General features: G+C 52.2%; 1 protein-coding gene across 1 annotated transcript in view; it reads right to left on the reverse strand.

Moving 5' to 3' along the window:
- The window catches only part of GABBR2 (gamma-aminobutyric acid type B receptor subunit 2), a 340,039-nt gene that overhangs the window by 20,129 nt on the left and 303,352 nt on the right, over positions 1-16,558 (reverse strand). The gene's annotated exons all lie outside the window — the stretch shown is intronic.

Below are 16,558 nucleotides of genomic sequence, written 5' to 3' on the forward strand. Positions count from 1 at the left end.
CTCAATAATGTCCTTTAAGACAACTGTGGTTTTTCCAAAGCAGGGTCCAATCTGGGACACTGCCCCGCATTTACTTGTCTTGTCTTTAGTCTCCTTTAATCTTCAACAATTCCTCAGCCTACTTCGGTCTTTATGTCATGGGTATTTCTAAAGAATCCGGTTCATTTATTTGGTCGAATGTCCTTCAATTTGGGTTTGTCTGATGTGTTTTCATGATTGGATTCGGGTTAAGCATTCATGGCAGGAATCCTGTGTAAAGTGATGTTTCTGCCTCCTTGCAGCTTCACCTCAGGGGCACATGATGGCACTTTGTCCCATTATTGCTGATGTTAACTGTGATCATTTGGTTCAGGTGATGTCTGCCAGATCTCTCCACTTCAAAGGTACCATTTCCCCCTTGTAATTAATAAATACTCTGTGGGAAATACTTTGAGACTCTGTGAGTGTCCCTTTTCCCCCACAAACATCAACTCAGTGGTTTCAGCATCCAGTGATGGTTTCTACCTGGGTCATATTCCTTTTGTGGTGCAAAATGGTGATTTTGGAACTCTATCATTTCATTTAAATACTGGCACTCCACTGTAAACAAGATCTTTCCTTTCCTCCCATTTATTTATGCATATCAGTTTGCATTTAGGGGTTCCTTTTTCATTTCCATTACTATCATTCATTTTGATGTTCAAATTTTCCCAGATTTGGCCAGTGGGAAACTCCCTCGTGCAGCCTCATGTGTTTTTTCAATACATCCCCATACTTTTTGGGGGCACTTTCCTAAGTCTTGGCACAACAAGTACTTGTACTTCTTTGTACTTCCCTTTCCCCAGCCTCAGAACCAGCCATTTCTCTGAGGAGTCTTGGGTCTTTTTGGTGGAGAATGATATTTAGAAACCAAGATCTGGGCACTAGATGTGCTCACTGTTCCTGGGATATCATTACTTCTAGGCCCTTCCTTTCTTCCTTCCCTCCCTCTCTCCCTCCCTTTATCTATCTATCTATCTATCTATCTATCTATCTATCTATCTATCTATCTAATCTACCCATCCATCCATCCTTCCATCCATCCAACATCATTCTATGTATCTATCCTTGTCTCCCTACCATCTGTTTATAGATGTAGGTAAAGTCCTATGCCACAGGGTTCTTGCTTCTTCCCATCCTGTATTTGCATCTTTCTTCTCTCATAGTGAGATCCCTGGTTTCCCACAATATCAAAATAGTCACTCATTTGCTCAATACTCAATAGACACAAAATAGTTTTAGAATTTCTACACTGATGCACTACCAATAACAAATTTGCAAAGTAAAGTTGAAGATATATTTGCAAATCTGTTTGCCTTTAGAACAGATACCCACTGAAAGTATCTCGTCAAAGAACTGTGTCCAGGATGGAGTTGTCCTGTTGAGACCCAGGGTAAAGCCACATGCCCGAGGGTAAGAGGTAGGCAGCCCCAGCATCACTCACCAGGAAGAACGGACATTTTGGTGGGATCTGGGGATGTGGAAAGCAGGCCGTAGGTAACAGGGAATGGGCACCCTATTTCTTTGGGCCCTGCACTCTCGGCCTGGCCTTTGAAGCAGGCAATGGTCTGGACTCCTGTGATTTAGGGAATGATTGGGGTTCCACATGGAAGCAAGAAGAGCGAGGGAGGTGGGGCCTGTGTACTCAGGCCATTCTGTAACCAGACCATCCAGTTGCATGCTCTCTCAGGCTTGTTTTTCCTTTTGTTGTCCCAAGCCACAGAAAGCCTTAGCTCAGCCGCATTGGTTCCATGGTCATTGAAGGGCCCCACCCGCCAGGCTCTGAGTGGCTCCCTGAGGCCTCTGCCATGGCAGCAGTGGGGACTAGTGAGAGACAGCCCAGGAGAAGGTGATCTCCAGGACCCATAGTCGGAGCTGCCAGGCCAGAGATTTCCCCTCCACTGAGACCCACTCAGGAGCTGGGCTGGATTCTAGTAACGGTGATGGGGGGGTTTCCTAATGTCTTTTCATTGTTTAATTGAGGAGATGGCGAAAGGTGAAAGGAGCTGGTCCGAAGGTCAACAGTGACTTCCAACAGTGAAACCTGGTTTCTCTAATGCCTGACAACCAAGCAGACATCAGAATGCAGTAGCACAGGCCCATTACGGTCATGCATGAATAGCAAACCCATTAATGATGATAGTAGCTGTTGTTCTACAATGAAAGGCAATAATTTATGATGGACACTTAGATTCTCTCTGTATAAAGGACAGATGCTGTCATACCCCATTGTTCAATGTTATGAAAACTCTATCCACGGCAAGCTGAGCAGTTGTCTGGCTCTTACATCCCCAGTGACAGAGAGCCTGCCCCCTCCCACTCTTGCTGAGTGGCTGCACAGTTCTTTTACCAAACCAGAACCTTGTCCTATGCCTCCACCCCACTGGTCCTTGCCTCTCCTCTGGGGTCCTCAGAAAAATCCAAGCTTTCTCGTTGAGTCTGCACGCCCTCCCTCAGGAGGCCAAGAGCTGCAGTGAAGACACACATCGCCCCCTGCCAGGAGTCGACCTGGTCCTTCAACCTGCTTGAGTTTACCATTGATCTATAGGCCTGTAATCGAGCTCAACCCTCCAGGTGGTGGCGAGTGAGGCTGCCAGTGCCCTTGCTCCACATCTCCTCGGCTTTCTAAACAACTACCTTCCACTGGTGATTCATATGTTCCTCATGCTTGACTAAGACTCCATTAGGTAGTTTTCCTCGGACTGCTGCTAGCTCTGTCTCCCCCCTTCTGCAGCTGACATTCTAGCCAGGTTACCTCCCCCCTGCCACGCTCCCCATCCTGGTCTGCTCTGACCGAATGCCTACATCTGGTCTTTTAGCTCCCCACCCATCTCAATAAGCTTGAGCACAGCCTCCACTGCAGAGGTGGGAGGGCAGCAAAAAATCAAGGGCCAGTCGAGAGTTCAGAGAAGTCAGCGGTCCGAGGGTGAGCGGAGCTGCTTCTGCCCTATCCTCCCAGGCGCAGATCCAGAAAGAAGCCACAAAAATCTCTTGATCATTAACGTCATCCCCACACAACCCCATGTCTGGGCACACTGTACGTGGATCAGAGCGGCAGGGGTTGGGGGGAGGTTTAGGAACGATGAGTTTCACGCACTCCTGGGGCTAGGAGATGGGGAGTCTGCATAGTACCCCTGTACTGAATTTCAAAGCCAACGGTAAAAGCCATGTGTTTTCTTATCTGATCTGTTCTAATCATGCCTGGGACTGGAATTCAGAGTAGTCTGAGCAGTCACACACATGGGGAGAGATGTATTTGATGATGCAAAGGGTGGGCTGGTGGGGGGATGGAGAGGGAGGACAGCGGGGGCTTGGAAAGGCGCCACCACCTGAGGGCTTACTTGGAGTCGTTGTCATACACCAAAGTGCCACTAGAGGGCATCCAAGACCTGCACGGAGGATCTGGCCGAGCGGCCCCAGATCACCCTCTACTGAGGACGCGGAGCTACTTTTGTGGTTCAGTGGGGCCTCAAAGCTTTCAGCAGATCCGGTGCTACTTTAGAAGGCACCCAGTGATCTTAAAGGAGGCCAGATTTCTAGGCACCTTGGAGGACCGGCCGCCCACCCCTTCCAGACGGCGGGAGTGGCGTGGGACGGTAGGGGATATTGGGGAATATGGGGCTGGAGGACCCAGGCCTACTGACCCTACATTCATCCTGCTCTCAGTGTGGGCCTGCCTTGCAGCCCAGGGCCAGCGATCTCAGGGCACTGACCCGTGCTCACTCCGGCAGCACACACACAGGGCACAGACCCCTGCAGACAGCATACTGTGGTCTCCTATCAGAGTCTGAGCCAGGATTTCAGCCCTGCCTCTCTGTATGACTGGGGACTACAGCATTTCCCCTGGTCTAAATCAATCTCCATGGATGACTGGCCTATAAGAGCTCTCGAATTGCTTTTTTCTCTTCTTTATTTCTCTTCCTTACTTGTTGCCCACCTGGGCAATTACCCAAGTAATCATTCATTCATTCCAACATAGCTACGAAGCACTACCATTTGCTAGGTACTGTTCTGGGCAGGGGGAATTCAACAATCACCAGGACAGACACAGCCAGTCCTCAGGGCTCTTCCACTCTGGTAAGATCAGGACAATTCCATGAGAGACAGCCTCAGAGGGGGAGGGAGTCGACCTCACCCAGTAACAGCTGCCCTAGGAACACCGAGTGCTGCTTGTCACGGGTGACAACAATGCTTCAGGTGCAAAGCTGCCAACTCTACCTACGCTGTCTTGTCAAAGCCTCTTAAGAATCCAATGACGAGTCATATCCATTTTACAGATGAGAAAGCGGAGGCACAAAAAGAACTTGCCCCAAATCTCCAGCTAGTAAGTGTCGGAGCTGGGTTCAAAGCCAGGTCTGTCTGCCTCCCACACCAGTGGTCTTTCCTCCCTCACCAGGTGCTTTTCCCAGCCTGCCCTGCCTCTCGCGAGCACCACATCACATTCCAAGGAGACAGTGGGCATAATCTTAGAACGCTGCTGTAGAAACTGGGAGGGCCTGCTTGTGGGAGGAACGACTTCATTGCGAAGTGCTCCGTAGAGGCGTCCTCTGAAGCCCCTGGAGCTCTGTGAAGGCCGTGCTTTGGTGGCGCAAGCTGCATGCAAGCTGGTTAGGTGCTCTTCCTGCCTGATGGGGCGCAGTGCCCGGCAGCGAGGCCACGCCTGTCCGTGCCGGCCGCAGGCTGGAAGTGCTCACACCTGACTCCCGGACCGGCCTGCCGCTCTGCAGGAGGCGTGCAGAAGCTGCCCGGGAAAGCCTCCCCCATCTGTGCAGCCAAAGGAGAGCAGCTGGCCTGAGAGTCCCTCTGCATAATGCAATTACTCACAATGTAGGTCAGTGGCCCCCTCACACATCCTGCTTTGTCAGGCCATAGGCACAGAGGGGCAGGGGGTCCGGGCGTGGGTTGAGGTGCTGAGTCCTGAAAGGTCAAAGGCCTTAGTCTTGCTCTGCCACAGACTTGCCAGGTGACCGTGGACATGCCCCACCCTTTTCTAGACCTCAGTTCCCTGCTTGCAAAGTGAGTCCGAGAGCTAACTTACAGCATAATGTGAGCCAGAATAACGGAGGGATGGCGACAGTCGTCCTATATTTCATGACTGTATTTGTCTGACATTCACTTTGCCTGCTGTGTGCCCGGCACTGTGCTCCACGCTGGGCCCAGGTGTGTCAGGCGGATTGGGTGCTTGCCTTCTTGGAGCGGGCGTTCTAGCAAGGGCAGACCACACAGCACAGCTGCGAACAGAACAGCGATTCGTGCTGCAAACGGGAACTAGAAGGGCCAAGAGGGGCATCGGCTTCAGATCGGGTGGTCTGGGAAGGCTTTTCTGAAGTGGAGACATTCAGTCTGAGACCTGAAGGCTGAGGAACAGCAGCCATGTGAGAACCTAGGGGACAGCATTCCTGAGAGAGGGCACAGCAAGTAGGAAGGGCTTCGGTGTGTTTCAGGAACCCAAAGGAAGCCAGCGTGGCTGGCGTGTAGTCAGTGACGGACCAGCTCTGCTTCCCACTTGATGCTGTGCACACAAGCCCCCAGGGAGTTTGTTAAAGTGCAGATGGGGTCAGTAGGTCTGGGTGGTGCCCACTGCGCTGCATCTTGAAGCAGCTCCCAGATGACACTGATGCTGCTGGTCCCGGGACTGCCGTCTGGGCGGCAAGGCCTTAAAGGATCTTCTTTGCTTAAAAATGCAGATTCTCCTGTCGCTTGCACACCTGTGACCCTGTGACACACAGTGACAGCCCAGCACAAGCGCAGACTTGAAGGCTTGTCTCTATGTTCTAACCCCAGATCAAACCCCAGTAGTACTGTGTTTCCGTGTGTCCTGCGTGGGGCTGGCCAGGGCGCTTAGGGCTGGCCATGTTGCTGGTCTGGGCAGGGAGGGTGGGGGCTCTGGGTGGCGGGAGTGAAGAGGGTCACGTGCCGCACCTGTGATCATGGGGCCCTTGGTCCCTTGGACCTTTCATGCTGCCGCTGCTCTGAGTTGGGTCAGGTTCTCAGCCCCACTTGGCCAGGGCTTCTTGGAAGGAGGGGGTGTCTTCTACCTTCTGACCAGCTTCCAGAAGCTGGCTTTTAGAACTCTGTCCCTGGGCCATTCGTGCTACTTTATTCTTTTTCATTTCAAAGTTGATTTTTGAAATCTATGGTAAAATTGGTAGGTTTTTCTACTGGAGGTGATGGTATGTGTGAGTATCAATGTGAGTTTGAGTGTGTGTGGTGAGGGGAGGCGAGGCTGTCTGGCCTTAGTGGGCTGCTTCTGTTTTCCTGGGAAGGTGGGTGAGTCAACACTGCTTTTGCTGGGGGAGATGGCGAGGGAGTCCCATCAGGGAAGTCTGGGCAGGGAGGGGAAACGGCCCTGGGTTCAGACCCCAGCTCTATCACTTGCCAGCTGTGCGACTTTGAACACATCTCTAAGCCTTTCTGAGCCATGGTTTGCGCATCTGCAACCTCCCGGGGTTGGCAAGACGATCACAGGAGGTAAACGGTGTGTTTAGCAGGCTTTAGAGGCTGGAAAGCCTGCTCCTTATGTGTAAACCATCATCATTATCTCCAACTGCAGAGTCAGAGCCCTGGAGCCAGAAGGAACCTTCCGGATCCCTCCGGGGGCTGGGCTGCTTATCTCAACAGCAGCAGTCCCACATCTCTGAGGCAGCAGAGCTAGAAGCTGTCATTTTAAGGTAAGGATTTTTTCTTAGAATGTTTGGTTATGAATTTGGGTGAATTTTTTCCAAATCCCAGATCTGGAAGAGACCTGTGAGATCACACACCAGGGTGTCTCAACAGGGGTGCTTCTGCATTTTTTTCTTTGGAGGGGGTATGATTCTTCCTTGTGAGGGACAGTCTTGTTCCATGCAGAGCACTCAGAGCCTCTAGACCGTAGGCCCAAAACGCCAGGAGTGTCCGCTGGTCACTGGGACAGCCCAAATCTCCCTCCCCTGGCTCCCCATTTCCAAACATGAAAGGGATCATGCATTAGTCCAATTCCTCTTTTTATAGATGGAGAAACTGAGGCCCAGATGAGGACTCATAGCAAGTGGGTGACTGAGTGGAGACCCAGATAAAGGTATCCTGACCCTCCATGCCCTGTGCACTGGACCATGCTTCGGGCTAGCACAGGAGGGGCCAGCCATGTGGGCAGCTCACCAGCCAACATTTATGGGGATTTACCATTCATGGGTGCTTGGCACTGCCCCCCAGCCCCCTGGTGCTGGCTTTTGGATGCATCCAATCTGTGGGTGCCGTACACCCTTGCTCAGGTGCACCTGAACAGCTTCCAGATCAATGTCCATGGGCCCCAGAGCCGCTCACCTGATGCCCACTGGCTACATCCTCATGGAGCAATGTTTTGTGAAGGGGAGATGAGGTGGCCGGGGGAGGGTGGGTAGGTGGCTGGGACCTGGCTGAGGAGGGCAGGGAGCCCTGGTCAGCATCAGGCCCCCAGGGGGAGAGCAAGACCCTGGCCTGGTCCTGTTCAGAGAGGCATTCTGAGTTCAACCTTGGAATTAGTGGGAAACCCCATGGTTGTATAAGGGTCACAGCTGGGGTGATGATTGTCTTGGGGATATTAAGGGCTGACAAGTATAGTAATTTCTAGCTCTTTGCAGCCCATATGTATTTACACGAGAATCTCTCTTTGATTTCAACCTCAGGGCAGTCTGGTGAAGGAGCCAGGAATTTTATACCCATGCTACAGGTGAGGAAACTGAGACCCAGAGAGGACAAGAGACTTGCTTAAGGTTACACAGCAGGTCAGAGGCAAAGGCAAGGCAGTCTTCTTCCCTGCAGAGCAGGTGCGGGCGTCGCAACTTCTTCTGTCCTTCCTTGTGGCCTGGCTCTGTTCCCCTCCCTGGGCAGGGGGCCTTCAAAGGTGCCCCGATTTTCCTTGGGCCTGTGTCGGAGGCCTCTGGGGCAAGCCTGGAGCTGGAAGATCTCACAGGTGTTGCTGCTGAACCCCAAGCCAAGAGGTGCTTGATCATGGGGGGCCCTCACCAGGCGTGCTGCGCACGGGCGTCGGCTTCATGGTCTGCACGAGGGCGCTGGCGTCATGCGCTCTACCCCAAGCCTGACGGGGCTGGGTAATGAGTGAGACTGGGGCCCAAACACACGCCTCCCCTCTGGAATGATGGCTCAGCAGCACACCCTTGAGAGAGGGTCACCAGGGCACAGCTGCGTGCCAGGGTGCGGAGTCTTCCCGCCGCTCTAGAGCAGAGAGCAGCTCGTGGCCTTCGGGGGTGTGCGGGCCATGGGAGTTTTCTACTTGGGCTACACAGGGCTTAGAATATTTTGCCTTCACGGTCAGGATTTAAAACTCAGGTGATTCACAGGAACACCCTTGAATGGGACACCAGGCAGCCCAGGGCTTGCCTGCGCGAGCTGGGTCTATCTGCCACCCACCCACGTCTGTGCTGCTCGTCCAGTTCTTCCCAGATCTCAAGGCCCATGAGGCCTCAGCTGACATTGGGTTATGCAGAAAGATGGGTTAACTAGTCACATCGTCGCCTGAGTTTTGTAGAAGCAGCAAATCTGCTGGCCGACATGGGGCAAGCAAGCCCCTTAGCCTGTGAGGTCTCCTCAAGCGCCAACATGCGGTGATTCTGTGTGGCGGCCCCAGATGGGACGCAGGCTCGGCTGCCTGGGGTCTGGCTTGTACCACCTCGGCAGGACCGGGATGCCCGGACCCCTCATGTCCCAACCCACGGGGCAGAGATCCACAGCATGGGTTTCCCAGGGTGCATGCGAGAGCCACTGGTGGGCATCCGTAGGAGGTGGAGGCCGGAGGGCCCCAAGACCAGGCCCCCGCAAGGATCTGGGGGGCCCTGACCCAGTGGGCAGAGGATGAGCAGACTGATGAAAAGAGCAGCAGCAGACAAGAGAAGGGAGGCCTGTGTCTTTTAGAGCCCACAGGAGCAGTAAGATTCTGAGATGTTGTAAAGCAAACCCCGAGCATACACGAAACCCAGAGCTTCCTGAGGGAAGTCCCCAGCACTGCCTGGAACATGATGGAGGGAAGGAAACCCCCACACGCTGTGCTGTGTCACCCCCCCTCCCAGGCAGTCACCCCTGCCCCCACCCTAGCCCCAGTCTGGTCTAAAACTCCTCCGTGGGAGCTTTCTGTTTCTCTTGCCCTTCAGCCGAAAGGGGCCTGGAATGCCATCTACATTCTTTCCCTGCTGCCACCATCCCCAGGCCACTGCGATGCTCTGCATGGTCTTGGTGACCAACCTCCTAGAGGTCAAAGGAAGGGGACCCTATTTAGCCCTCTGCTCCCAGGCTCTCTCCCTTCACCTCCGGGTCTTGCCTTCTCCTGACTCTTTGCCCTTCTCTGCTGGGGCCTTCTCCACTTCCTCTACGTGCTCCTCTTCCTCCTCCGGAGGGCAACCCTTTCCTCGACGTTCCTGGGCCTCCGACCTCACATTTCCAGTCTGAACTCATCACTCTGTCCCCTAAAGCTGCCCTTCATCCCAGGTTGGCTAGCTCAGAGAACTGCTCCACTGTCCACCCCAGTGAAACCAGAGCCCCAGGCATCCCTTCCTTTCTGATCCCACCCTGGCTTCCAACCCAGAGATCTTCAACAGCTTCTCAAACCACAGGAAAGACGCCTTGACCCGTGACTCCAGCACTGTGACCCTCTGTGATGGGCCTTGACGCCCATCACCAGTCTCATCCATCTATGGCGAGGCCTCATAATGTCCCCTCCGGGTCCTGGGATGCCCTTTCTTCACCACCATGTGAACAGCACCCACTCCTCCATCTCTGAAATCTTCCTAGGAGCTCTTGTCCTATGTCTGCCCCCCCGAGGCCCCTGTGCTTCCTGCCTTTCTTCAGGGAGGCCCATCACCCCATGCTGGACATACTGTGTTCGATTATTCCTCCCCCTCCGGTATCACCCAGCATCCCCTCCACCACCTGTATCTCCTCTCCACCCCCCGCCCCCGCCATTTCCTGCCTGCTCACCGTGTGCCAGACTCTGGGCTAAGCGTGTTCTATACACTGCCCGTTGCATCCCAACAGTCACTGCAGGAGTGAGCTCTAGTGAGCCCCCTTTTAGGGGATGCCGGATGAGACGCGGAGAGGCTGAGTGGTGTGCTCAAGGTCACGCAGGCACTAAATGATAGAGCTGTGACTTGTGCCCTGGTCTGCCCAACTTCCCAAACCTTTGCTTTAAACCACAGATCCAGAACGACGCCAAAGTGTGCCCTGGTCACTGGAGTGTCAGCAGTGGGTTTCAAGTGTCCCAAGACGGTGCTCTCCTCGGCCTCGGGGCACACGGATGGCCAGGCACCTCCGGCCATGAGCTACCACTGTGGTCACTCTGGGGTCCTGCCCTACACTAGACTTTGTCTAGGCTCCGAGTTGGCCAAAGGCAGCCCCTTCTCCTGTATTTCCAGTCTGGCCTGGGCCTGCCTGCTGAAGCGCCCACTCACCCTCATCCTGCTCTAAGCTAGCACCCCTCAGGCCGAGGGCCTCTTTGTGGGGGCAATTGCCCCTGCCTGGGGAGAGGTCTGTGGCCCCAGGACTGAGTAGAGCTCCCAGCCCCAGTCCCTGGGGACACTGGCACCCCCGCCCCCCCCTTAGCCCAGACCTCAAGGGCCCCAAGTCCGCCCTACTCAGCCCTGGCCTGGCCATGCAGGTGCTGTGTCTCTCATCACCCTCTAGCAGGGGTCTGCTGCATGGCCTGGCTGGTGGTTCACGGCCACTGCCTGCCGTCAAGTCCACACCCGGCTTGGTGTGAACAGGGAGGGAACGGAGCTAGGGTGCGAGGAGGCTCTAAATGAGGAAGCACGAGCCTGCGGGATCACGGACAGAGTATTCTACCACTGCTGTACACGTGCACTCAATTTTATGGTTTTCAATGTCATCCGATCTGCCTAACAACCCTAAAAATTTAGTAGGGCCATCAGCCTTGTTCCCAGTTTGCACAGAGAACACCGAGCCCAGGAACAGGCTATAACCCACCCCAGGGAACACACTTGCATCCTGACTCCTAGCCCAGGGCCCTTTCTGGTGTTTGAGCTACTCCCTGGAACTCTGGCTCCTTCTGGGAGTCTCAGTTCGTCAAGGAGAAAGGAAGGTGACTGCCTCAGCGGGGGGGGGGGGGGGGGGGGAAGCAAGTGCTCCCCCCTGCCACCCGCTCCCTGCTGCATCTCAGATTTTCCTGTTTGCCCTTGGCTAAGAGGCAGGAGGGCGACACAGCAGTGCCCTGGGATGACGGACAGCCACTGGCCTTGCCTCTGGATGAGGGTTCTTGCCCCAGCTCTGTCACATGCCCATTCGGAGCCCCACGTTCTCCTCTGAGAAATGCCAGAGTACCTGCTTTGAGGGTTGCTCTGAGCACGGAGCAAGAGCACAGAAGACAAAAGACGGAGCCCAGAGACACACACGCCCCAGGGTAGTGCAAGTGAGAACAATGCATCCGTTTCATTTCCTGTTGTCATTCAGGGAGGCAGGCAGACTGGGAGCCCCCAAAGTGCAATGCTGCAAAGATTGTTCCAAAATAGGATGTAGTAATTGGTGCTTCTGCCACTGCTGGCCGCGCTTGGGATCCCTGGGTGGCAACAAGCTCCTGGCAAGTGGGCATGCCCCCTTCCTCACCCCGCAGCCGGCTTGCTTTTCTAGGCCTGTTTCCTTCTGCCTTGCCAGTACGCGCGCTCTCTCTCTCCTAATAGATACATACAGTCTTCTGAGATCACGTTGTTCTAGTTTGTGGACTCACACAGCTTTTAGGCTTCAAGAGCCCCAAACATTTTCTTTCACTTCCATTCCTCCCTGTGTACTCTCTGCCAAGGGTGCCTCCAACCTTTCTTTGCACAGCTCTGGTGATGAGACACGACTTCCGAAGGCAGCACATTTCATTCTGGGATAGGTCACATTAAAGCGTGAATGTTCTTCCTCCTCGTGGACTGAGAACTGCATCCCCAGAACTTGCCCCTGCTGGTCCTGGGTTCTGCCTTCCGGGGCCCTGAGGGTCGTGGCTCCGTCCTGGCTGCAGCGGTGCTGGTTCCACTGAGACCTCCCTTTGCTGGCTTGACGTGGCACAGTTTTGAGCCCTCTCCCTGTCCTGGCCACCCTTCATCTTGTCACTATCCGCATAGGGTCTGGGTCTCTTATGAGAACACAAGTTTCCCAGGGGATCTGAGTAGAGCAAGAGTGGGGTCCCCTCCCCACACCTAGAGCCCTACTCACCAGGGCTGTCCCCTGAGCTTGCTCTGGGTATTTGGCAGCTGAAGCACAGCATGGAGCTTGGCAGTCCACAGTGCCAGTATCCATGTTTAAGGGAATACTGGTGCTTGAAATGGTCACACACACACACACTCACACACACCTGTCTGGTGTTCCTTAGGGATCTAAGAAACCACAGATCCCATGCTGCAGAACCCCCGAGAGTTCTCTCTGCCATCTCGGAGAAATGCACCACTGACCCCTCATCGTCCCTCACAACACTTCGGGATCTCTTTCCACACAGGGTGTGCGGCCCTACTGTGCAACTCCAAAACTCAGCCAACAAAGGCTACTGCTAGGTGACCTTCATGATCTAACTGAAAAATAATTTCAAAGGCCCAAATGAGAGGAGGGGGTGAGCACCTAGAGACAGGATGTGGTGGGGGGAATAAGAGGAGCCCAGTGTTAAGGAGGTTGGAAGGTGTACACTTTTCCTGTGAATCAAAGAAAGTGACAGGGCTTTGGCACAGCGAAAAGTAAGCCCACCATCACCTCTCACGTTACTGAGCATTTTCCATGTACTTATTTTTACAATCCCATGCAGGGTAGGGCAGCAAGTGCAAGCCCTCTGCTGCAGAGGAGGAAACAGGCTCAGAGAGACGGAGTGGGCTGACCAGAGGGGCTCCCCGACACCCCGGCTGCTGGTCCATGGTTCTCAGCCCCTTCACCAGTAGGTGGGGGTCCCAGGGCCCATTCTGGCCAGTGCGCTATGTGGGAGGTGACATCGCCCCTCGTGCGCTCGAGCCTAGACCCCTTGTTGCAGGAGCGGAGAGCCGCCAGCCCACCCGCCGGCAGGCCCAGATCCCTGAGCTGCCTCGCGGAAGGCGGTTACCCTGGAGACCACGCGGAGGCACAGGTGGACGGTGAGTGAGAAAGAGATTTCTGACGAGTTCTGCTGTTAAGTTTTAGGGCTTCTTTATTACAGCAGCCCGCTCAGCCTTTCGCCGCCAATAGAGAAGGGCGATGACATCTGTGTTTCTGCTCTCACGTGTCAGGCACCGTGCTAGGGACTTGGCATCTGTCACTGCACACAGTCCTTGAAGCTGCGCGGGGAAGAAAGGGTTATTCTTCCTCTTGTCTACAGTGTGGGCGAATGGAGACAGGGCCCTGGCCCAGGTCACAGAGCCACGAAGGTGCGGCCCTGGGACATGAATCTGGGTCTCTCTGATTGGAAAGCCTTGACGAACCAGTGATTTGCAGAGGCAGATGGCTATTGTGTTCCAACACCCTGTTGGGCTAAATGCTTCCTTTGAAGATGCAAGATCGCACAGATTGCTTTTCTCATTCAGATTTTATGCCTGAGTAAAATCCTTGTGCTATGATTTATTATAGCAACACTGATTTTCCAATTTTAAGACAACAATGCAGCTTGAAATAAAAAAGAAAGAAAACACTGAAACATTTGAAACCTTTGCTTTAGATCCTTATTTCGTCTGGCTTGAACTGCGTAGGGGCCTCCTTTCCTCCTGCCTCCACGCTCCCCAATGGCGCCTGACGGCCAGCACAACCTTTCCCAAACAGAGTGTAAGCAGGCACCCTCCTACTCGAAACCCACAAAGACTCCTCATCCCCACCAGCAGAGCTTCCTAAATTATATTCTGCAGAATATGTAAATGTAAATATGCTCCATGAAAAAAGGGTTCCATGGCCAAAGAAGTTTTGGAAATGCTAGTTAAAATGTTTTTATTATTAAATATTAATAGTTTAATTAAAATTTTAAAAGATTATTTATTTATTTATTTATCTATTTATTTGAGAGAGAGAGAAGGCCTGCGTGCAGGGGGAAGGGCAAAGGGGAGAGAGAAGAAGAGAATCTTAAGCAGACTCTGCACTGAGCTCGAAGCCCAATGCGGGGCTCCATCTCACAACCCTGAGATCATGACCTGAGCTGAAACCAAGAGTCAGACACTTAACTGACTGAGCCACCCAGGCTCCCCATAATTAAACAGTTTTTTTAACTGCAGGACTTTTCAGAGCCTTTAACATACTAAAGCCTATTGTACATTTCCAAGAGGCAGATGTATAGTTTTTGGGATTTCTTAAACGAGTGGACCGTGAAATCCCCCGTGCCCTTTTATTCTGGGACACCTAATGGGGATTAGCATTCTATGTCATATGCTTTGGGAGGCTGTTGGCTTTTAGGATAAAGTCTGAAGTTCTTAGCTTAACACCCAGATCCTCCCTGGATTTGGTCCCAGATGACCTTCCAAGCTCATCTCACAAACCCCTGTCTCCGTCTACCCCAGGGTTCAACCTCCGGACACCTGTTTGTCATATGCTAGGTTGTGGGGTTCTCTGAGCTGTGACCTGGAGAGAAGACAATGGTTGAGGAACAATATCAGAAGCTTGATACAAGACAGCCTGTATTTGGGGGAATGTGAAGAACACTCGATTAGTGACGTGGCTGGGATGAAAATGGGAACGAGGATTGCACGACTAATTGAAAGCCATGTGTTTACCGAGGCTCAAAGGATCCCTTTTAGAAACAGGAACTGGCCCCGCATATGCCAATGAACAAGGCAAAATGGGTGCATGCTGGAAACAAAAAGCACCAAGATATGCTGGGCTGAGCCACAGATACCAACGTTAATAATAAAGAAATTAACATGCACAGGAAACGCAGAAGCTGCCAGGAGGCTGATAAGAGAGCGTTATTAAAAAAGAATGAGCAGTGTAGCAGAGAAGTGAAATTAAGTTTTGCATTTCTTTTTTACCACGGACCCCCAAAATACTCTATGGGTAATAAATAGGTCTTGATTTACTGCAAAAATACCAATGAGGCTGGGGCCAGAATTTGCTATTGACCCTCTGGTCTGGCAAAATAAACAGAACAATCATCCATCAGCCAGCCAGTTAATGAGAATATAAGGAAGTGCATTAGTCTAGGACGGGAGACCGATATCAGGTGGTTCAAGATGCCAGCCCTGGGACCAGACTGCCTGAGTGCTAGTCCCAACTCTGCCACTCACAAATGATGGGAGCTTGCAGCAGTGATTTAACCTCATTGTTGCCATCTGTGAAATGGGTGCAAACATGGTACCTAACTCATGAGATTGAGGTTTAAATGGACTGATGTGGAAAACCCCTAGACCAGTGCCTGGCCCCAGGGAAGAGCTCATCAGGCCAGCCGTTACTACTGTTACATAGCCCTCTACCCCGTCTGCTGCAATCTACCCCAGAAAAGCTCCCTGATGACAGCTTTCTCTCTCTCTTGTTTTTTTTTCTCTCTCTCTCTCCACACACACACACACACACACACACACACACACACACACACACACACACGTTTCCACCTCCCAGACCATCTGAAAGTAAATTTCAGACTGCATACTTCAGCACAAATGCATATGTTGTCCTACACAATCACAATATGATCATACCTAAGAAAAATAATAATAGTGCCATCTTTTAATCTGATAACTAGAGTGAACTTGGACAAAGAGCTCATCATGTTGGTCCACAGCTAAAATTCCCTTAATGGCTCCCAATTGCCTCTCAGGTTAAAGTCCAAGCCCCCTCCAGCCCTGTACCTACTTTCAACTAAAAAGCAGCCAGAAGCAACTGATTCTTGAACTCTTCCCCAAACATAGTCTATACTTTCCTGCTCAAGGATTTTCATCTACCAGGAATGCCATTGCCTCTAATATCTACTCCTTGAGGTTTTGCCCATTATTTAAAATTCAACTAAAATTCCATTTTGTCCAAAATTTCTAAGCTCTTTCTAGATGAAATGCATCTTTCTTTTCATATGTCCATAATATGTGGGAAGCTAGTGTGATGACGTATTTCACACATGGAGGAAGGCAAGGACAAAAGAATCACGGAGAAATGAAATGGATCCCTGATCAAACTGTGCCCGAAGTCCACATCACCACTGCCTCTTTCCAAGATGCCAGTAGGTGGCCTTTACTGTGCACTCCAACTTACGTTACTTGCAAGTGAAAATATCCTAATGGCTACTGTAGGGATTAGGGCTGACAATCAGTCTTCTAAAGCTGTGAAGCAACAGTAGAAAAATACAATGCATTATGCCTCCATTTGGATGGGAAACTTGCTGTTCCCCAAAAGCATTTTCCACTCTTCCTCCCTTTGGAATGCTCTGCACCTGGAGGGCCCCTGTCTACCTTTACTTGTTTTTTTAAAAAATTGAGATAAAATTCACATGACGAAATTCATCCTCTTAACCGTTTTCAAGTGTACAATCAGTGGTTTTTAGTATATTTACAATGTTGTTCAACAATTACTACTATCTAATTTCAAATCCTATTCATCACTCCAAAAAGAAACCCCATAAGCAGTCACTCCTTATCGCCCTCTCCTGGCCCCT

This window comes from Ailuropoda melanoleuca, chromosome 7 (genome assembly GCF_002007445.2).
Source record: "Ailuropoda melanoleuca isolate Jingjing chromosome 7, ASM200744v2, whole genome shotgun sequence".
Lineage (NCBI taxonomy): Eukaryota > Metazoa > Chordata > Mammalia > Carnivora > Ursidae > Ailuropoda > Ailuropoda melanoleuca.